The sequence below is a fragment of the Triturus cristatus genome, chromosome 6 (genome assembly GCF_964204655.1).
Source record: "Triturus cristatus chromosome 6, aTriCri1.1, whole genome shotgun sequence".
In the NCBI taxonomy this organism is placed as follows: Eukaryota; Metazoa; Chordata; class Amphibia; order Caudata; family Salamandridae; genus Triturus; species Triturus cristatus.
The window spans coordinates 1399920205-1399942550 of NC_140589.1; the positions used below are offsets into that span (position 1 = coordinate 1399920205).

Here is a 22346-nt window from a genome sequence, read left to right on the forward strand (position 1 = left end):
CACCACCCAGCGTTCCCCCAGGTCTCCCGGTAAAAATGGTGCCTCACATGTGTGGGAGGCCCAAGTACCCGCGGCAGGCAAGGGCCCCAAACGTAGTGAGGCCACCTCAAGATGGCCTATCGCCAAACCACCTGGTTTTGCAAGGGGGGTCACTTTGGTTTTTGGCCCGGTGCGCGGCGGCCATCTAGGGAAACCTACCAAACCCAGGCATTTTTGAAAACTAGACACCCGGCGGCTTCCAGGGAGGTATGGCTTGCGTGGATCCCCCAACGTTTCCTTACCCAGAATCCCCTGCAAACCTCAATTTTTGCTCAAAAAATCACATTTTTAACACATTTGGGGGTGGGAAAGTAGTGGCATCACCGGGCTCACACAAATTTACCACCACCCAGCGTTCCCCCAGGTCTCCCGGTAAAAATGGTGCCTCACTTGTGTGGGAGGCCCAAGTACCCGCGGCAGGCAAGGGCCCCAAACGTAGTGAGGCAACATCAACATTGCCTATCCCAAAGGTCGCCTCACTACGTTTGGGGCCCTTGCCTGCCGCGGGTACTTGGGCCTCCCACACAAGTGAGGCACCATTTTTACCGGGAGACCTGGGGGAACGCTGGGTGGTGGTAAATTTGTGTGAGCCCGGTGATGCCACTACTTTCCCACCCCAAAATGTGTGAAAAAAGTGATTTTTTGAGCAAAAATTGAGGTTTGCAGGGGATTCTGGGTAAGGAAACGTTGGGGGATCCACGCAAGCCATACCTCCCTGGAAGCCGCCGGGTGTCTAGTTTTCAAAAATGCCTGGGTTTGGTAGGTTTCCCTAGATGGCCGCCGCGCACCGGGCCAAAAACCAAAGTGACCCCCCTTGCAAAACCAGGTGGTTTGGCGATAGGCCATCTTGAGGTGGCCTCACTACGTTTGGGGCCCTTGCCTGCCGCGGGTACTTGGGCCTCCCACACAAGTGAGGCACCATTTTTACCGGGAGACCTGGGGGAACGCTGGGTGGTGGTAAATTTGTGTGAGCCCGGTGATGCCACTACTTTCCCACCCCAAAATGTGTGAAAAAAGTGATTTTTTGAGCAAAAATTGAGGTTTGCAGGGGATTCTGGGTAAGGAAACGTTGGGGGATCCACGCAAGCCATACCTCCCTGGAAGCCGCCGGGTGTCTAGTTTTCAAAAATGCCTGGGTTTGGTAGGTTTCCCTAGATGGCCGCCGCGCACCGGGCCAAAAACCAAAGTGACCCCCCTTGCAAAACCAGGTGGTTTGGCGATAGGCCATCTTGAGGTGGCCTCACTACCTTTGGGGCCCTTGCCTGCCGCGGGTACTTGGGCCTCCCACACAAGTGAGGCACCATTTTTACCGGGAGACCTGGGGGAACGCTGGGTGGTGGTAAATTTGTGTGAGCCCGGTGATGCCACTACTTTCCCACCCCAAAATGTGTGAAAAAAGTGATTTTTTGAGCAAAAATTGAGGTTTGCAGGGGATTCTGGGTAAGGAAACGTTGGGGGATCCACGCAAGCCATACCTCCCTGGAAGCCGCCGGGTGTCTAGTTTTCAAAAATGCCTGGGTTTGGTAGGTTTCCCTAGATGGCCGCCGCGCACCGGGCCAAAAACCAAAGTGACCCCCCTTGCAAAACCAGGTGGTTTGGCGATAGGCCATCTTGAGGTGGCCTCACTACCTTTGGGGCCCTTGCCTGCCGCGGGTACTTGGGCCTCCCACACAAGTGAGGCACCATTTTTACCGGGAGACCTGGGGGAACGCTGGGTGGTGGTAAATTTGTGTGAGCCCGGTGATGCCACTACTTTCCCACCCCAAAATGTGTGAAAAAAGTGATTTTTTGAGCAAAAATTGAGGTTTGCAGGGGATTCTGGGTAAGGAAACGTTGGGGGATCCACGCAAGCCATACCTCCCTGGAAGCCGCCGGGTGTCTAGTTTTCAAAAATGCCTGGGTTTGGTAGGTTTCCCTAGATGGCCGCCGCGCACCGGGCCAAAAACCAAAGTGACCCCCCTTGCAAAACCAGGTGGTTTGGCGATAGGCCATCTTGAGGTGGCCTCACTACGTTTGGGGCCCTTGCCTGCCGCGGGTACTTGGGCCTCCCACACAAGTGAGGCACCATTTTTACCGGGAGACCTGGGGGAACGCTGGGTGGTGGTAAATTTGTGTGAGCCCGGTGATGCCACTACTTTCCCACCCCAAAATGTGTGAAAAAAGTGATTTTTTGAGCAAAAATTGAGGTTTGCAGGGGATTCTGGGTAAGGAAACGTTGGGGGATCCACGCAAGCCATACCTCCCTGGAAGCCGCCGGGTGTCTAGTTTTCAAAAATGCCTGGGTTTGGTAGGTTTCCCTAGATGGCCGCCGCGCACCGGGCCAAAAACCAAAGTGACCCCCCTTGCAAAACCAGGTGGTTTGGCGATAGGCCATCTTGAGGTGGCCTCACTACGTTTGGGGCCCTTGCCTGCCGCGGGTACTTGGGCCTCCCACACAAGTGAGGCACCATTTTTACCGGGAGACCTGGGGGAACGCTGGGTGGTGGTAAATTTGTGTGAGCCCGGTGATGCCACTACTTTCCCACCCCAAAATGTGTGAAAAAAGTGATTTTTTGAGCAAAAATTGAGGTTTGCAGGGGATTCTGGGTAAGGAAACGTTGGGGGATCCACGCAAGCCATACCTCCCTGGAAGCCGCCGGGTGTCTAGTTTTCAAAAATGCCTGGGTTTGGTAGGTTTCCCTAGATGGCCGCCGCGCACCGGGCCAAAAACCAAAGTGACCCCCCTTGCAAAACCAGGTGGTTTGGCGATAGGCCATCTTGAGGTGGCCTCACTACGTTTGGGGCCCTTGCCTGCCGCGGGTACTTGGGCCTCCCACACAAGTGAGGCACCATTTTTACCGGGAGACCTGGGGGAACGCTGGGTGGTGGTAAATTTGTGTGAGCCCGGTGATGCCACTACTTTCCCACCCCAAAATGTGTGAAAAAAGTGATTTTTTGAGCAAAAATTGAGGTTTGCAGGGGATTCTGGGTAAGGAAACGTTGGGGGATCCACGCAAGCCATACCTCCCTGGAAGCCGCCGGGTGTCTAGTTTTCAAAAATGCCTGGGTTTGGTAGGTTTCCCTAGATGGCCGCCGCGCACCGGGCCAAAAACCAAAGTGACCCCCCTTGCAAAACCAGGTGGTTTGGCGATAGGCCATCTTGAGGTGGCCTCACTACCTTTGGGGCCCTTGCCTGCCGCGGGTACTTGGGCCTCCCACACAAGTGAGGCACCATTTTTACCGGGAGACCTGGGGGAACGCTGGGTGGTGGTAAATTTGTGTGAGCCCGGTGATGCCACTACTTTCCCACCCCAAAATGTGTGAAAAAAGTGATTTTTTGAGCAAAAATTGAGGTTTGCAGGGGATTCTGGGTAAGGAAACATTGGGGGATCCACGCAAGCCATACCTCCCTGGAAGCCGCCGGGTGTCTAGTTTTCAAAAATGCCTGGGTTTGGTAGGTTTCCCTAGATGGCCGCCGCGCACCGGGCCAAAAACCAAAGTGACCCCCCTTGCAAAACCAGGTGGTTTGGCGATAGGCCATCTTGAGGTGGCCTCACTACCTTTGGGGCCCTTGCCTGCCGCGGGTACTTGGGCCTCCCACACAAGTGAGGCACCATTTTTACCGGGAGACCTGGGGGAACGCTGGGTGGTGGTAAATTTGTGTGAGCCCGGTGATGCCACTACTTTCCCACCCCAAAATGTGTGAAAAAAGTGATTTTTTGGGCAAAAATTGAGGTTTGCAGGGGATTCTGGGTAAGGAAACGTTGGGGGATCCACGCAAGCCATACCTCCCTGGAAGCCGCCGGGTGTCTAGTTTTCAAAAATGCCTGGGTTTGGTAGGTTTCCCTAGATGGCCGCCGAGCCCTGGGCAAAAAACAAAAGTAACCCCCCTTGCATAACCAGATTACCTATTGTTACTACAGCGTGAGAATTTAGGAATAATACTGCAAAGAAAATGTGGCAGACAATTTGAGGTTTACAGGACAATGGGGATAAAAAATATTTTTCAAATCACTAGAGAGACATCACCATGAACTCCCAAAGGTTTTCGACAATATCTACAGTTGGTGGGTTATTCTTACATGGAAAGTGTACCTTGGCAGAGAAACAAAAAAAAAAGATTCCTGCACAACCATCTATTCCTCAAACACACACACATACTGGTTGGATTTGGCACGAGGGCAAGTCATGGTTCAGTGTATTAAATTTTATTAACAAGAGATTTCACAAATATGAAATGCACTGTCAATAATTAAATTCACAAAAATCCAAACCAATGACTTGCAGCTCGTGAGCTGTAAAGCCACGTCAAGGCACCAACCGCTTTACAGGCCATTCACACACCTTTCATACGTGATACAAACAAGACCATTCGCACCACCAGGTACAAAAGCAACACAGTACAAAAATCACCAAAAAGGGACAAGGTACACCCTGCTTCAAAAAAACAAATATTACTGCACAGTCATCTAACCCGCAAGCACACGCACATACTGGTTGGATTTGGCACGAGGGTGAGTGATGGTTCAGTAGATAAAATTGTATTACCAAGTGATTTCACAAAAAATGAAATGCACTGGTAATAATTGAAAGGGCAAGAAACTGAACCATTGACTCACAGCTCGTGAGCTGTAAAGCCACGACAAGGCACCAACCTCTTTACAGGCCATTCATACACCTTTCATACGTGTGAGACATACAAAACCATTCACACCGCCAGCCGCGGGCCCATCACATAACAAAACTCACACCGGCACACAGCGCCATTCAAGGGCCCATCACTTTCACACGCCCACAATCCAGACACAGCAACTACACAGGCAGAAGGATTGCGTGGAGTGGCACTCAGCTAGCAGTGTGTGTAGTGACCAGCAGAAAGTCACTACTCACACACAGCCAGCCAAGCACCGGTCGACACACACCGCTAGCCAAACGCCAGTCCACGCACACCGCTAGCCAAGCGCCAGTCCAGGCACACCACCATCCAATCGCCAGTCCAGGCACACCGGCAGCCAATCGCCAATCCACCTACACCGCCAGCCAAGCTCCAGTCCACGGACACCACCAGACAAGCACCATTCCACACACACCGCCAGCCAAGCTCCAGTCCACACACACCACCAGACAAGCTCCAGTCCACGGACACCACCAGCCAAGCTCCAGTCCACGGACACCACCAGCCAAACACCAGTCCGCACACACCACCAGTCCACACACACTGCCAGCCAAGAACCAGTCCACGCACAGCGCCAGCCAAGCACCATTCCACGCACACCACCAGCCAAGCACCATTCCACGCACACCGCCAGCCAAGCACCATTCCACGCACACCACCAGCCACGCACACCACCAGCCACGCACCAGTCCACGCACACCGCCAGTCCATGCACACCGCCAGTCCACGCACACCGTCAGCCAAGCACCATTCCACGCACACCACCAACCAAGTGCCAGTCCACACACACCAACAGCCAAGCGCAAGCCTACACACACCGCCATCACATTTTGGATTTTTTTAGAAAAAAATAAAAACACAAACAAATTGCAAATAGATACAAATTTTCTAACAGAAAATCAGCAACTAAATACATTGCACTAACACCAACCTTGAAACAGAATCAAATTATCCAAAGAATACAGACCAGCCAGTTCACTTTACCACTCAAGAATCCTCCCCAAAATTTTTTCGCGTGTGGTACGCTCTAAAACAAGCAGAGAGACACAGTGCAGGATGAGAGGGACAATCGGGGCAGTACATACGACACTCCTTCCGCGTACCTCTTCGCCAACAGACTCTACATCTCCTACTGGGAAAATCTTTTGCGGGTGTGGGAGGAATGTGATCTGGAAAGTGGCGTTCTTTCAATCTAGCAACATCCTCCACCAGTCCAACTCTAGGAACACTTGCCTGTTCCACTACAACAAGGCTGCCTATTACAGACTCCTGAAACTTAGCAAAAGTCATCTTTGACTCATGGCAAGAATCCTGGAACACAACAAAAGCATTAAACATTGCCAAGTGGAAAAGATGGATAGCCAACTTCTTGTACCAAATGTAAGCCTTACGAAGAGCAGTGTAAGGTTCCAACCTCTGATCTACTCTGTCAACACCACCCATGTACCTATTATAGTCTAAAACACATACAGGTTTGCGCGCTTCAGCGACCTGACCCCAAACAGTCACAGGTGCAGTGCTTTCATCATGGATGGAAGTCAGCATGTAGACATCTCTCCTGTCTGTAAACTTCACAGCAAGAAGCTCCTGGCAACGCAACGCACTGCACTGTCCCCGCACAAGCTTTTGACAAACAAGTTCTTTCGGAAAACCTTTACGGTTACAGCGGACTGTGCCACAAGCAAAAGTGTCCACTTTGGCCAATTCCCTGAACAACCGTACACCAGTGTAGAAGTTATCTACATATAAATGGTGGCCTTTGTTAAAAAATCCTCTTCCAAGTTCCCAAACAATTTTCTCAGTCACTCCAAAAGTGGACGGACAACCAGGGAGGTTAAACCTAGATTCCTTACCGGTGTACACCCTGAAATTGGAGACATATCCAGTCCTACTGTCACACAGCATATACAGCTTTATTCCATAGCGTGCCCTCTTACTAGGAATGTATTGCCTAAAAACCAAGCGGCCCTTGAACAACACCAAAGACTCATCCACTGCAATTTCTCTACCAGGGGCATAAATCTCAGAAAATCGATCAACAAAGTGATCAAGGACAGGCCTAATCTTAAAAAGACGGTCACAATCAGGGTGATCTCGTGGCAACGCTAAACCATTATCTACAAAGTGCATCATCCGAAGCAGAAGCAAATACCTGTCACGACTCATGACTGCCGGAAAAATAGACGTTGCCATCAAGGGACTGCTAGACCAATATGAAGCCAATGATGGCTTCCTTAGCAAGCCCATCAAAAAAGTTAAACCCAAGAACTTCTTCATCTCTTCAACATTTGTGGGAGTCCACCGGGTAGCTCTAGAGTGTGGCTTAAGACTGGCACTGTTGTCCCTCAAAAACTGTTCGGCATACAAATTAGTCTGCTCAACAATCTCTGCCAAAAACACATCGTCCATAAACAACTGAAAAAAATTTACAGGCAAAAAGTTCTCGGTATTCACTCTAGACCCTGGAACACCAGTAAACTCAGGAAATTCCGGCTGCACCATGCCAGGGGCAACCCAGAGGTCATCACTTTCAACGGGAAGACTTGCAGCCCCAGCCTGCAGCCCAGATGTCTCTTGCCGCACTACACCAACGGAAAGGCTTGCAGCCCCAGCCTGCAGCCCAGATGTCTCTTGCCGCACTACACCAACGGGAAGCCTTGCAGTCCCAGCCTGCAGCCCAGATGTCTCTTGCCGCACTACACCAACGGGAAGCCTTGCAGCCGCAGGCTGCAGCCCAGATGCCTCTTGCCGCACTATCGGCACATCAGTCTCCTCCTCTAACACAGGCACTTCATCCGCACTAAGAGTATCTTCATCATCCGATGACCCCATACGGAGAGAAAACTCACTGCCAGAATCTTCCCCTGCCCCCTCTCCCTCAGAAGCAGAGTCAGTCTCTGACCCAATATCAGAGGAAGACTCAAACAGCAAACCAACAACCTGCTGAGCAGTCATCCTGCGGCTAGCCATTATACCTACTAAGATGGAAGACTGCACAAACAAGTCAACAACAACCAACAATGTGCACACCAAGTAAGTAAAGAATTGTGTACCTTTATCACAAAGATCAATGTACTCAAAAACTATACAATCCAATTACAAGAGACAGCTGCACTCACCAGAAATAAACTCTGCAGTGACACAGCAAAGACCAACGATATCAAACTAGAAAGAAGAAAAAAAAACAAATTACTCACAAGACAACAAAATACACATCGAGCACCAATGCAAAAAGTTTTTGACACTCAAAAACCAAACATACTGCTATTATTACACCATTTGCAAAAAAAAAACAGGCAGAGAAATCAAACACATTTACATTGTACAAAAATAAGTCTCTTACCAAACTACACAAACAGCAGAACCACCAGCCACAAAACGGCAACGTGAAAAGAAGAAAAGCCTTCACCTAGAACAAAAAAGTAAACAAAAAAAAAACATTACAATTGGAAATCACAAAAAATATAACAATAAACATTCTAACATGCTATGTCACTACCCAAATGGTCAATCGGGTTGTGTGCCAGGTGGGGCAGAAAACAAATTGCACCCTGGAAGCGAGGGGTCACTTCTATTTTTATTTGAACTAATTCCCTGGGGTCTAGTGGGCTTTTCTGCCCCCCGTGGGAGCAGAAACGGCGAAAAAATAAAACCGATCCCCCGGGCAGAAAAGTCTTCAAAAAATTTAGGGGCCCAAGGAAGCGACCCTTGCCCAAGGGGTCGCTTCCTACAATAATATTTATATCCCTGGTGTCTAGTGGGCTTTTCTGCCCCCCCCCCCCCAGGAGCAGAAATGGCAAAAAAATAACACCGATCTGCCCCCAGAGGGGGCAGAAAAGTCTTCCAAATATTTAGGGGCCCTAGGAAGCGACCCTTGCCCAAGGGGTCGCTTCCTTCATAAATACTGATATCCCTAGTGTCTAGTGGGCTTTTCTGCCCCCCCTGGGAGCAGAAACGGCGAAAAAAAAACACCGATCTGCCCCCAGAGGGGGCAGAAAAGTCTTCAAATAATAAATGGCCCCAAGGAAGCGACCCTTACCCAAGGGGTCGCTTCCTACATAAATACTAATATCCCTGGTGTCTAGTGGGCTTTTCTGCCCCCCCCTGGGAGCAGAAACGGCGAAAAAAAAACACCGATCTGCCCCCAGAGGGGGCAGAAAAGTCTTCAGATATAAATTGGCCCCAAGGAAGCGACCCTTACCCAAGGGGTCGCTTCCAACATAAATACTAATATCCCTGGTGTCTAGTGGGCTTTTCTGCCCCCCCTGGGAGCAGAAACGGCGAAAAAAAAACACCGATCTGCCCCCAGAGGGGGCAGAAAAGTCTACAGAATAATAATTGGCCCCAGGAAGCGACCCTTACCCAAGGGGTCGCTTCCAACATAAATACTAATATCCCTGGTGTCTAGTGGGCTTTTCTGCCCCCCCTGGGAGCAGAAACGGTGAAAAAAAAACACCGATCTGCCCCCAGAGGGGGCAGAAAAGTCTACAGATAATAATTGGCCCCAGGAAGCGACCCTTACCCAAGGGGTCGCTTCCAAAATAAAAAAAAACACATCCCTGGTGTCTAGTGGGGCATCCCTGCTCCACGATCGCGACGCTGTGCGCGATCGTGGAGCAGGAATGCCCTGTATTGAGACATCAGGGGAGAGGAAATACTCTTTCCTCTCCCCCGACGCCTCAATACACTCTACAAGGCCCCCGCCACCCCACCGGAGCAAACACCACTCACCTTCCTCTATGGACGCCTGGAAGCAAATGGCTTCCAGGCGTCCGAGCACTTCCTGATGACGCCAGCGCGCGCTGTGCGCGCTGACGTCACCAGGAAGCGTGGGGGGGCTCGGGGGTGGCAGCGGAAACTCTTCCGCTGCCATCCCCGTCTGTGGGGGCACGATCGGTGCCCCAGGGGGGGAGCGCCAGCGCTTCCCCCAGGGGCTGTCCTCATGACGGAGCGGTTCCGTCATGAGCACAGCCCAACTGATGCTCATGACGGAACCGCTCCGTCATGAGCATCCAAGGGGTTAAAAGATGGATGCCAGGAAACAACAAACATAAGATTGAACCAAGAAGAATGGTTCATCAACTTGCTTTTTTCTTGAGTTGTGTTACTGCTTTCCTAGAATTCCCAACACTGCCACTTGGGCCGGACTGGCAACAGCAACCAGCCCTGGTAGGTTGCTTCTCCACCGACCCTAGGAACGGGAGGAGAGGGGGGTGTTAGCCGCTAAGCACAGCTACCGCTTTTCTTTCAGAGGGCCCATTTTGCAGCAGTGCAGCTAAACCGGCACGCTGGAAGAAAAGTGTCCCCCTGCGGCCACAAAACCGGCCCCAGCCCTCTGGCCCACCGGGGAAATGCCTGGTGCCCGCTACGGCCAGTCCGGCCGTGTCTGCCACTGTGAATAAGCTAGTGAGCTGCAATTGCAGAATGCGCCCTCAGTCAATGAGCTGAAGCCGCCTTCCCACTGCAAACCCAAAGTCAGCTGCCAAAAACTATGGCGGTACTATGTAGAGCAATACAGCAGAAAATTTGGGGAAGTACCATTAATTTTCCCCAGTATAAAGGAGGTTTAAAGGAAGTTAGTTCCTACCCCCATCACATTAAAGAAAAACACCACTGAAAAGACGCAGAGAAGTTTGTGGCAGATCGAGTAGATATGACCCTTATGTGTGCACTTCTAATCAATTAAAGATATTTGCACTTAAAATCCCAAGGACACAAAGAATTGACTAATGTGATCTGTACATAATGATACATCTCTGATGCATTTAAAGCATAGCAATCCAAAGATAAGGTGCACAAGAAAATCAAGTCCAATTTGAAAGACCTAAAAATGACACACGGATTCTCTGACGCAGAAGGTAAGTGGGATTTTCAGGCATAGGCAGGGGCCAAGCTTCTTTATTTTTTTAAAATATTTATAAAAAAAATTGTATTCATGAAATTGCAGCAGCAAGTTTACATAAATACATTACAAAATGACAAATTCATTAAATAACCAAAAATAGGCATCAACAGAAGATTGGCACACACAGATTAAAAATTCCTTCCGAGCACTAACCTCATGCCACCTGTGCCTAAAACCCAGCAGCTATATTTTATTTAAACAGAGACCCAGGTCGAAAACTGCCCCCTGATCCGCCTCCCTTTAATTCTAGCCCTCTTGTCTTTTCGTTCATAAAGTGCATTTTCTAAATTGTAGACATGTTGGAAGTGTCCCTTCCCTTGCTGAAAGGTCGGGGGTAAAGGGTCAAGCCAAGCCGAGGCCACACAGAGCCTAAAAACCTACGGGTCAAGCTTCATGACTTTCAGTAAAGAATCAAATGTGGTAGGAGTCCCATTCATTAGATAGCAATAACTTCAAATGGCAGCTGAACCAAACACAATACCCAAGACTAAAGCATGGGGAAACAAGTCAGTCATACATGCAATGTTTCTGAAGATTTCAATGGACTTCATAGTTTTTGAAGTGTATCCATTTCCCACTGCACTGCAGCAAAAGTGCTGTACAGAAACACTTTTTGGCTTGTTTCCTGTAATGTAACTGTACTTATCAACTTTTTAATCCGTTTTACCAGTTCCTATTTGCCCGGTGATATTCCAGTAATGATTTCTAATCCAGTGATTGAAATGTTAACTATCACAAACCTTTGCTTCTGCCGGGAATTCTCTAAATGAACTGAAGTGCCTCTATGGACTGAGCTGCTCTCAGTTTGGCCTATAGCTAACATCACACTACTTGTTATGAATCTCCCTTTACCACTTATCACTTTGACCTGCAACTACAGGTAACAAAATCTGTGAATATTCTGCCTTTTCTCACCTTAAGTTACTCTTAAGACTCAGCTCTGCGGCATCTCGTGTTCGCATCTATATTCATGGTCATAGGTGTGTGTGCATGTTTACTGATACTTGGATGGCGCACGCTTAGCTCGACCGCGACGCTGCACGGTACAACCCACGCATGCTAGGCTTGATCATTTATAGAGGCAGGTTGCTCATAGGTTCCTTATGTGTGGGTAGGTAGAGCGGATAGAAGATGTGGCTGTTTTATTTCTTTCTGGATTGGAGCAGGGTTGGAGCCACTCTGATATTGATGAGAATGTTGATCAGGAACCTTGGTGCTTAGATGAGGAATGATTTCCTTCTGTTTTTCCATCTTACATTTCTGCCATTGTTGCCTGCAATGCCCTGCTCATGATTTAATGCCGTCCACTGCAGGTGGTAATGTGTAAATACAGATATGCACAGGTGGCATTCCTGACGGCTTTGTAGGTGATAGAGTTCTTCTTGAAGGTGTCTTTAATGCCTTTCGGAGGTGCCAGAGTAGAGTTGGGAAGGCTGTTGTACCAGGCATTGCTACCGCAAGGTGAGAGAGAGCCAGTGCCTGCACTTCTTTTTCAGATCGGTTTTGGGTATTTAGGGTTTCACTTTTCTCAACAGGAAATGCGTATAACCATGGTCTCCTGGTTTCTTCTTAATGTTTTGATGAAAAAGGCTAAGTATGTTTTGAGAATGAATTTGTGTGACTTTGTGTTTGCTGTCCATTGGGAGGGCAAGCTGTCCAAGTTCAGGATGAGATAACCAGACTTGCTGAAGTTGTCTGGCACTGTTGGTGATCAGGAGGATCTCTTCTTCTTTTTGATGTTCAGTTCTAAGTATTTGCTTGCCATCCAGATCTTATTTAGATTGAGGCAAACTCTGAGCTGCTATATGTCACAGTACAAGGAGGTTTTGTGGTAGAGCTGCGTATCATCGTCCTTCCTATATCAGAAATAGGGGGAGATCAGAGGTATTACAGAGGAGGGCTCATACTCCTTACCCATGAAAGTACAACAAAAACACAAGAGCCCTACTCGGCATGTGGGCTATGCCTCCTTTGGAAAAAGCAAAAACTTTTTATGGTATAACCCCTTACCCACCAAGGTTTGCCCCTTGGTGGCATGCATCATCATTGGGCTCTTCCTGTTTCGCTGTGGAACGGGACGTGCTGCTACCTGTGCATTACACAGGAGAACTGTATAGCATCGAAGCACAAAATGGTGGATCTGTGTAGTAGTAAAAACTGTGTTTTATTCAGTCCTCCGAGAGATATAATTAAAATATGGGAAGAAAAAGTAGAAAGTATCCTCGGTTTTAATGACCCATCATTAGACAGGGTTTTTTAACCTGACTAGAGCCCCTCCAACTCCTATCATCCATCATTTTGTGGTTAGATACTACACAGTGCTCCCGTGTAATGCACAGGTAGCAGCGCTCCCTGTTCCGCAGCAGAACAAGAAGACCCCAAAGATTAAGCAAGCCACCAAGCGGTAACCCTGGTCATTGACGGCTATACTATAAAAAGCTTTTTGCTTTTTGTAAAGGGAGGTTTCACTCACATGTTCGAGAAGGGCTCTTGTTCTTTGTTGTACTTTAATTTTCCGTCTTCACATATCTTGATGCTCTTGCCAGTGAGTTATGTAGCTTTGGGAATCCATAGAGAGGCTGAAGATGAAGTGGCCAAGATGGATCATTGGAGGACTTGGCATTAGACAAGGAGTTTAGTGGATTTTGAGATTCCTATCTGGACAAGGTGATGGTGCTTGTTAATGCAAGAGATAAACCACTGTAGAACTTTGGCAGATAAGCCCATGTTCGTCTCCAGGATGTGGATCAATGCTTGATTATTGACTGAAAAGAAGGCGGTGGAGATATTGAGCAGAATCGAAGACCGGCTGCTGAGAAGTGCGTTGTTTATTACTGGAATGGTAGCAGTCTCTGTGTTGCTGCCTGTTCTGAAGCCTGATTGGTAGTCCGGTTCAAGGCTTTGCTCTTTGGTTGGATCATAAGTTGAGTAGAGATTGCTTTCTTCTTTCTTATTTTTGTCAGGAATGGTAGGTGAGTGATGGTGTAATATAGGTGGTGAGATTTAATGTTGTTCTTCAGCAGATGAAGGATCTGTGCAGTTTTAAGGTTGTCTTGGCTGCAGGAGGAATTCATGATGTTGATGAGGGGAAACGGCATATCCATAGAGGAAGTTTATGATGGACAAAGGTAGACTATTATTTTCAAAGAAGGTGGTTTTGAGGGAGTTGAGGATGGTGGTGAGTTCAGTGTGTGAGGTGTTAGTTGTAGGTTAGCCATTTTTGGTTGTGGGCTGGGATGTAGTGTGGGCATCTTTGTGAGTTATTTATGTTGTTTCTGATTTTGTTTATTTTCTCATGAAGAAATGCTTGACAGCATTACACTTAGCTTGTCATCTGAGTGTAGATATGTGGGTTGTAGAGTGGATTGCCACAACGCTTGACAGCCATGAAGAGTGTTTTGCTTCTCTTGGTTGCTTTGTTAAAGGTGATTTTGTAGAAAGTGACTACTTGTGATGAAACTTAATAACAGCTGGGTTTAGCTCATTAATAAAAATAGTGAACATGCATTATATCTATACCTCTCACTATTAATAGCGCCTGACTTGACTTGAGCTTACCTGACCTCATGCCACTTTAAACTAGTGTAAGCTCCATAAATCAGGAGTGCATTGACTGCAGCATCATAAGATCTTCAATGGTGGTAACTGAATAGTTCCCTCTTAGGGCTTTAAAACACCACCCACCATTCATTAACTTGAGAGATATAATTATTTCATCAAGTAAAAGACTAAACTTTGATCATATTTTCTCCTTAAGTACTTGTAAGTTTCAACTATTTGGAAACAATGACACTATGTACGCTAGGAGATGTACATTTAACAGTAAACCCATAACTTTTCCCCCCAAATGTAATCTTAATGACATCCTGTCAACAGTGTCTTGTGATACACTGTCAAACTCTAGACCTGAACATTTGGTGTGTGTTCCCTCACAACTGATGGGGGGATTTGAACCATAAATAGATCTGTAAAATCTGCTTTATACGAACTAAATAATAAAGCGTAGAGAAATGACATTCAAGTGATGTGTGTATGGGCTGTCCAGGTTCTGAGGCATTAATCTCCAATCATAATCAGCGCGAGGAAGCAGGTTTCCTTGGCAAAGACTCTCGAATGCATACACTAATAATCCTAGTTCTTAACGTGCTAATGTATTGTTGAGGTTTTCATTGGCTGGCATTCGCTATATTTTGTATTACTCTTAGTATTTATTATTGTTTGCGATCCGCTACTTATTGTGAACGGTATCGTAAATTGGAAATATTTTGGCATGATTGGCTGGCAGACTGAGTGGTCAGATCCCATCTTGTAGGGCATCACAAGTCCATTGTTTTTATTGAGAGAAGGTCACAGTCTTCGTATGGTCAACTGTGCCTCAATATATTTAAGATGTCATTAAGAAGTTGTGCTTCTAACTAAGTAACTCGAGTTAGAAATTGTGTGCCTATTAAAACTGCTGTGGGTGCGTTGTGTGATCCAGGAGCTACAGCGCCTTCCCAGGGGTCCTATTCGCTAAATACATGCAATTACAATACAGTATATTTACGGCATTTGAGCTATATAGCTTCACTGATCACCAAATTACCCTGGTGAGTCAAAGGATGCCTCGGAGGCCCAGCTGTCCATCTCATCCTGACCCTTAGGGCCTTTGATTTTACTAGCCAGCCCCAACAATTTAACAGATCAGGGAATAGCCTAGCTAACGGATTTTGTTGGCAAGTCAGTACTTATCAAGCCCTCAAACTATCTGTTGTGGCCCTTCTCATAGATCTTTGGATGTATTCAAAACATTCTTGTCTGGAGTTTCACAGTGTATTTTTCACTGTTATTGAACTGTACACATTTTATGCACAGTTCCTCCAAATTTCAAAAATAATCCCATGGTTGTCTCTCATACTACCACTAATGGCCGGCTGCTGTGGGTGCTTCAAGGCTGTTCCTTTGTTCAGCTGAGGCTGGTCTAAACTTTTAATGTGGTTCTGAGTTTGGGGTACCAGACCTTTAAGTGCTTGTGTTTCCAGTGCTCCTGACTAAGTGCTGATAACCTCACACTCGTTGTCTCTCTTGTTGGCAACATAGTACGACCACATTGCTTCTTCAGTTGCCCCCAACCTGTTTTTGTACCTTTTACATTTGGGGTTGGAATAAAGTTAGTGATGATGTGTGGGGGCTATATGTTAAAAATAAAATCAACATGAATAATTAAGCATTCTTTACCAAAGCTGATAGGAACCCTCCTGTGCACTAATGAGCTTGGGGCACTTTGGCCTTCATGAAACTGAATGGGTGCCAGAAAAGCCTCGCTGCCTTGTTGACTCTGTGACATACATTAAGGATGGAAATGGATAATGATTTTTTATTCTTGCATGTTGCATTTGATGATTGATGATGGTCCATTATCCGCGGAGCCATGAGCCCCGGTGGGAGTGTTTGTATAGTGAGTGGTATCTGTTTCATCATGCGCTGTTGGTTCTGTAGATGTGTTTCTATGGTGAAGAGATGGACTAACACGGTGACTAATCCCTATGTCCTTTGATTTGTAAGGTGCCTGCTGAAAGCAGGTTAATGCCACTCAATTTTGATATTAATAATGTGATGCAGTAAGGGTTTTCTGTGATCATTTGATGCGTTTACCTTCTTTGCTGATTCAATGGAGGGTCCATTACATTAGAAGGTGTGTGTACCTTACACCTACATTCTGACCTGCGGTTGGATTTATCTGTGAAGGAGCCATCTGCCTTCCTTGTCTGAGTCACCCACTGAATCATTGCAAGAGGCTACTGCGACCTTTTGAAGACTGCTGTAAATGCTCTAAAGCTGGGGTTGGTCAGCGGCCTGTACTAATAAATTAGCTGCAGTATTATACTAACATTGGTGTGGTGCAGGCACAGTAGTTGAGCGCTCTCACCACCCTGCTCTGCCTTATACAGCCACATGGAGCACAACCTCGACCATGATCTGCACAGTTTCAGCCATGCTCTGCACATGTTGACACATTCCACGTGCTAAGCCATGCCCAGCACACGCCCCAATGTTCTACTTTATCTCAGCCACACAGAGCAGTGGCATTGCTCATGGCGAACTACATTGCATCTAGTCCTGATCTCCATCCACATAGTCAACCCAACTCTGCAGTTCCTAAACCCCACCAGGCACTTGTTCAACCCCACCAAGTGCATGCATGTGTGCCTAGCACGTGTTCAAAGTGAATCTGATCTTGCTTAACCACACTTTGAACATGCACCAGCATGCTATCTGCACACTCATCTGCACTCTGCATGCCTTCAGAAATTGCCTTACACACTTCACATAGTAAGTCACTTGCTGAACACCCTATCAAGCTCTGCACATCGTCAACCCTGTTATGCAAATCTCATTCACTCTCTGCACCACCTCAGCTAAGGTGTACAGCCTCAGCCGTGTTGTGCACACCCCCATTCTGAATCTATACAACTCCTGACTCTGCAAACACTCACTGTCAACTACGCTCTGCACCATGACGCAATATCTGTGTCCCTTTGCTAGGCTCACAGACCATCAGCCAGGGCATAAGCACCTTAAGAGGCTGCATGTGCACAGTCCTATTTTGCACCTTCCGAGCTCCTCGCTGCACACCCTCAGTTGCACTATGCCAACCCATGCCCATGATATGCACCCTCTGGCTAGCTGTGCACTTTCTTTGCCACCCTGTCAGCCATGCACTGCCTCCCTAGGCCACTTTCTGCCCTCCCTCGGCCATGCTCTGCGTGCCCTGTGCCATACTCTGCACGCTCACCATTCTCTTTATGCCCTCTGTCACTATCTGCACCCTCTCTGCCGTGCTGCGCAGTCTCTCTGCACTTCCCCTCCCATGCTCTACACCATGGGTACTCGCAAACATTTTCCATGGGGCCACAAAGTATGGTCTGTGGTGTGACCAAGGGCCGCACTGATGCCAGCAGGGTGGCAGTAGGGGGTCTGGGTGGGTCAGTGATTGTGTAAGGAGGTCCACATAATGTTAAATAAACGAGCATTCATTTATTAGGAAGTTAATAAATGCTTGCCCGTTTATTTAACACTTTTTCTGAATATTAGTGCACAGCAACTAAACAGCAGCTTGTGCTGCCGTTCACGAGGTGGGCCGCATGTAAAGGGCAAGAGGGCGGCAAGTGGTCCTCAGGCCGTTCTTTGAGTATCACTGCTCTACACGCTCTGCTGCTCTATGCACACCCTCGACCATCCTATGAATGAAGCCCTTGGCCTTTGTGTGACTCCTTACTACCTAACCTTTTGACACACTGTATATTTTCAGCTGCACTCAGCGTGCCCAATGTTTGTTCTACGACTTATTAGAAACTTGCTGTTCCGTGTCATTTGGGCTCTTCACACACTCAGCTAACCTCTGCACCCTCTCAGCCGTGCTGTGCACCCCCTGACCCATGCCCTGCTTGGTCAAGACTGATTTGCATATGGCTGGGTCCAAACTGGGGTGGTGTGGTGAGCAAAAGAATGATGGATTAAACCCAGATCCTTGTGACTGGGGGTGAATGTTTGCACTGTGCAGCATTCCGTCCATCAATTGTTTCTTTTGCATATGTCGCCCTAAATGGAAGGGATATGCCCCGACGTGGGTCCCATGCTCACTACACCGCTGGATTCAAGCTAGCCTGGCTGATGAAGGGTGATGCCCTGAAACCGGTCCGAGCATTCTTTTTACTGGTCCAGGGAGGACCTGGCTTGGCAGTTCGGGCTGGACTGTTCCCACAAGGAACAGGGTCAAGACTGATTTGCATATGGCTAGGTCCAAACTGGGGTGGTGTGGTGAGCAAAAGAATATTGGATTAAACCCAGATCCTTGTGACTGGGGGTGAATGTTTGCATTGTCCAGCATTCCGTCCATCAAATATTTCTTTTGCATACTGCTTCCAGTCAGCAGCACACATTTCATCAGCTGTCTTGCACCCGTGTTTTTTAGCCCTGCTCCCTTTCTGCTATACCTGCATTTCGAATGTACGCCCACCCCACCTTTGCCCTCTGCACTCCTTCAGTTGTACTCCACACCACTTCCGGTGCGACGTCCACCACCGTTTCTGTGTCCTGCATGCCTTTAAGTCCCTCGGTGGAATCCTGCACCACATGCTCCTCAGTCAGCACCGGCTCAGCCAGGGCTTTAAAAGGGCCGGACCCTGCCGGTGCTCAACACCGGCAGTTCTAAAAAGCTGGTGCCGAGAAGGGTCCCTATCGGGCTCTCCATTTTTGTCCTCACCCTCAGGGTGAAAAAAATCATTAACTCTGCAGCAGTACCGCCCTTCACTGCCTTTGAGGCAACATCAAAGAGACTCATTATAGTTCCTTCAGTCTCATCAATTCAGAACTGAAGCATTTTCAATATTATATACAACGAAGCCATAGTTGTTGTTAATTTAGCTTGTGCAACTAACAACCACTGACAAAGCAAATAGTCCTGGCTTGTTGTAGGTGTAATGCTACTTGTTGTATTATATATCTGGATGCAATGACAGAAGCAGCAAAATACCAGCCGGGCAGCACATCATGCTAAGCACAGATTTTTAGTTTGGGTGTTTTTGAGCCACGCCCTTAATTACATCAGCCAGCCACGCCCCTTTGAGAGACCCCCCCCACCCCAGTTTTTCCATCCCACTTAATGACTTAAAGCCCTGGGCTCAGCTATGGTCTGCCCAACACACTCTCACGCGCACTCTGCACACCTCAGTGCGCCTTCTGCGATGTTTTGTCCCACTATGCCTGTATTTTGCCACTTGCACAGGCACTCTGCCCACATCCTTAGCTGCACCCTTCAAGCACTGTGATCAAGTACCCCCAGTCATTTTTTGACTGAGTTTTTTCGAGGCCTTTTGTCTCAATTTCTTTGAGTCGATTGACTCCTGGTGTCGTAGGGATGCCCGGATTCAAGAACTGTGGGGACTGTCACCGAATGATGTCGGTGACGTACCCACACCGCGTATGTCTCTACTGCCTGGGGTGTGACCACGACTCCAAGTCATGCCCTGACTGCCGGGCCAGGGCGCCGAAAACTTTTGGGGGAACGGTCCCGAAAGTTGCTGGAAGTTCGGCTCTGCGCCACTCATGGTCCTGGTCCTGTGGGAGGTTGAGGGACCGGTCGCGGAGCCGTCACCATAGTTCTTCTGGATCTAAGTCTTCGCACTCGGGGTCAGGTAAGTCAAAGCATTTCAAAAAGAAGTTGAAGAAGCGTTGTCGCTCCTCGACTTCCTGTCGCGTGACGTGGCTGAGGGTGCGGGTGGTGCCACCCCCATGGCTCCGGCGGAGCCTGCGATGTTGCCACCGGCCTACCCACCCTTTCCGGGCACGTCGGCGACGCCTGCTCAGGTGCAAGAGTTTCTTGCTGCCATGGCCCAACTCTTTGGGCCATCTGGCACAGCCGGTAGGCCTACGGCCCCCTAGACCCGACTGGAGGTCCTGTCCTTCCATCGCCGGCAGCTCCAGCCCCGGCGCTGCAGGACCTCCCGGGATCCAGGATCGGACACCAGTCGACGCCGGTTGACCTCGTAACACCTACACCGATGTCGACCCCACCGGCACCACCTCCGACGTCGCACATTGCTAAGGATGACGTCATACCCAGTTTCAGCCCTGAACTGGACACGGTGCCGGATCGGCGTCGATCCTAACGCCGATGGGGCCATTTTTCCCCTATGTCCGTCCTCCTTATTTTCAGCCTGTTTTGCAGACTTCGGAGGAAGCGGAGGACTGGTAGAGGTCTGAGGACCCTCTCACACAGCAGTGTGACTATGATCCGGACTGGGTAGAGGATCTGGGGGAGGCCAGTGGTCTTGACACTTCACCTGACCTTGGCATGCTGTCTCCTCCCACCGTGGCCACGGAGAAGGGAGCCAGTTATGCAGTACTAGTACGTAGAGCAGCTGAGGCCCTCCACCTCGAACCCCGCTACGGTGGCCGTCAGGACTAACATCCTGACAGAAGTGCTTCAGCCGGCGGCAACCTCTTCGGAGCCCTTGCTGCCTTTTAATGACGCACTTTCTGACGTCCTTTTGGGCACTTGGTGCAGGCCCAACACAGGGGCTCCTGTGGACAGGAACGTGGCCCGCCACCATCGCCTGGCTCTGGGCGACCCCCCTCTTTCTCTCCCAACACCCCACTCCCGAGAGCTTGGTTGTCCAAGCCTCTGATTCCCAGAGCGCATTCCCTTCCGCACCTCCGGATAGGCAATCCAAGAAGCTCGAACAGCTTGGCAAGAAGCTGTTTTAAACTGCCAGCTTAGGGCTGCGGTCGGTGAATACCGCATACCTCTTGGGCCGTTATTCCCACTCTCTGTGGGATATGGTTGCGCAGGTGCTGCCCAACTGTCCGGAGGAGGCCTGGACAGTACTCTCCTAAGCTATAGCAGCTGGCAGAGACGCAGCAATTTTCACCATTCGTTGTGGGCTTGATACCACCGACTCGCTGGGCAGAGCGATTTCCATGACGGTGCCGCTTTGGCGCCATGCCTGGCTGAGAAGAACTGGCTTCTCAGGGGATGTCCAGAACACCTTGATGGACATGCCCTTTGATGGCATTCACCTTTTTGGCAATCAGGAGGATAGTGTGTTGGAGCGGTTTAAGGACTCACGGGCTATGGCCAAGTCCTTGGGCCTGTCGGCCACCTGCCCTCCTCCGCCTTCTACTTTTCGCGCCTTTTGTGGCTACGGAAGGGGTGCCCCAACACGTTTGTTCCAGAGCCACAGGCCTGCGCAGCAACATTCTCAGCTTGACCACGGATGTGGGAACCGTCTAGGCGGTTCTGGGGGCCAGTGGGCGGGTCAGTCCACCTCCACTCCTGCAGCATTGACTGCAAAGCCTTTCTAGTTCGGCCTTTCAGACCCATCAAACGCCAGTGGGCGGCAGAATTCGCCATCATCTCCCCCACTGGCGCCACTTCACTTGGACAAGTGGGTGCTGCAAATTGTCCGAAGGGGCTACTCCCTCCCCTTCGAGACTTCCCCTCCAGCTATGCCACCTCAATACCACCACATGTCGGGGGACCATCTTGCGCAGGAAGTCACAGCCCTTTTGGCCAAGGGTGTCATTGAGCGCGTTCCTGAGACAGAAGTAGGTTGTGGTTGTTATTCCCACTACTTTCTGGCCCCCAAGAAGGACAAGGGTCTGCGTCCTATCTTAGACCTTCGGAACGTCAATCGCTTCCTCCGGAAGGAGAAGTTCAAGATGCTCACACTTGCTCAGGTCTTGTCTGCCCTAGACCCGCAAGATTGGATGGTAGCGTTGGACTTGCAGGACCCCTACTTTCATATTCCCGTCTTGCCTGCCCACCGGCATTACCTGCGGTTCACGGTAGGCCACGAGCACTTTCAGTTCACTGTGCTCCCTTTTGGCCTTACCAGCGCCTCTCGGGTGTTCACGAAAGTGATGACGGTGGTCGCAGCTCATCTGCGCAGATCAGGGGTCCCAGTCTTTCCCTATCTCGACAACTGGTTGTTGAAGGCGGGCTTGCCCCAGGCAGTCGTCTCCTACCTCCAGACTACAGCCGACCTCCTTCATTTGCTGGGGTTCTCCATCAACGTTCCAAAGTCACACCTGATTCCCTCTCAGAAGCTCCTCTTCATCGGAGCGGTTCTGGATTTGGCGCAGTTTCGGGTTTATCCTCCCGAGCAGCGAGTCTGGGATATTCAGGCTATGATTCCGATCTTTCATTCTTTATCCCGGGTTTCGGTCAGGATGACCCTCCGGCTACTGGGCCTTTCTGCCTATACC

The 22346-nt window shown here is 49.2% G+C and overlaps 1 protein-coding gene across 4 annotated transcripts in view; it reads left to right on the forward strand.

The window, feature by feature from the left end:
* Positions 1–22346, forward strand: part of ARFGEF3 (ARFGEF family member 3) — a 515806-nt gene that overhangs the window by 87446 nt on the left and 406014 nt on the right. The gene's annotated exons all lie outside the window — the stretch shown is intronic.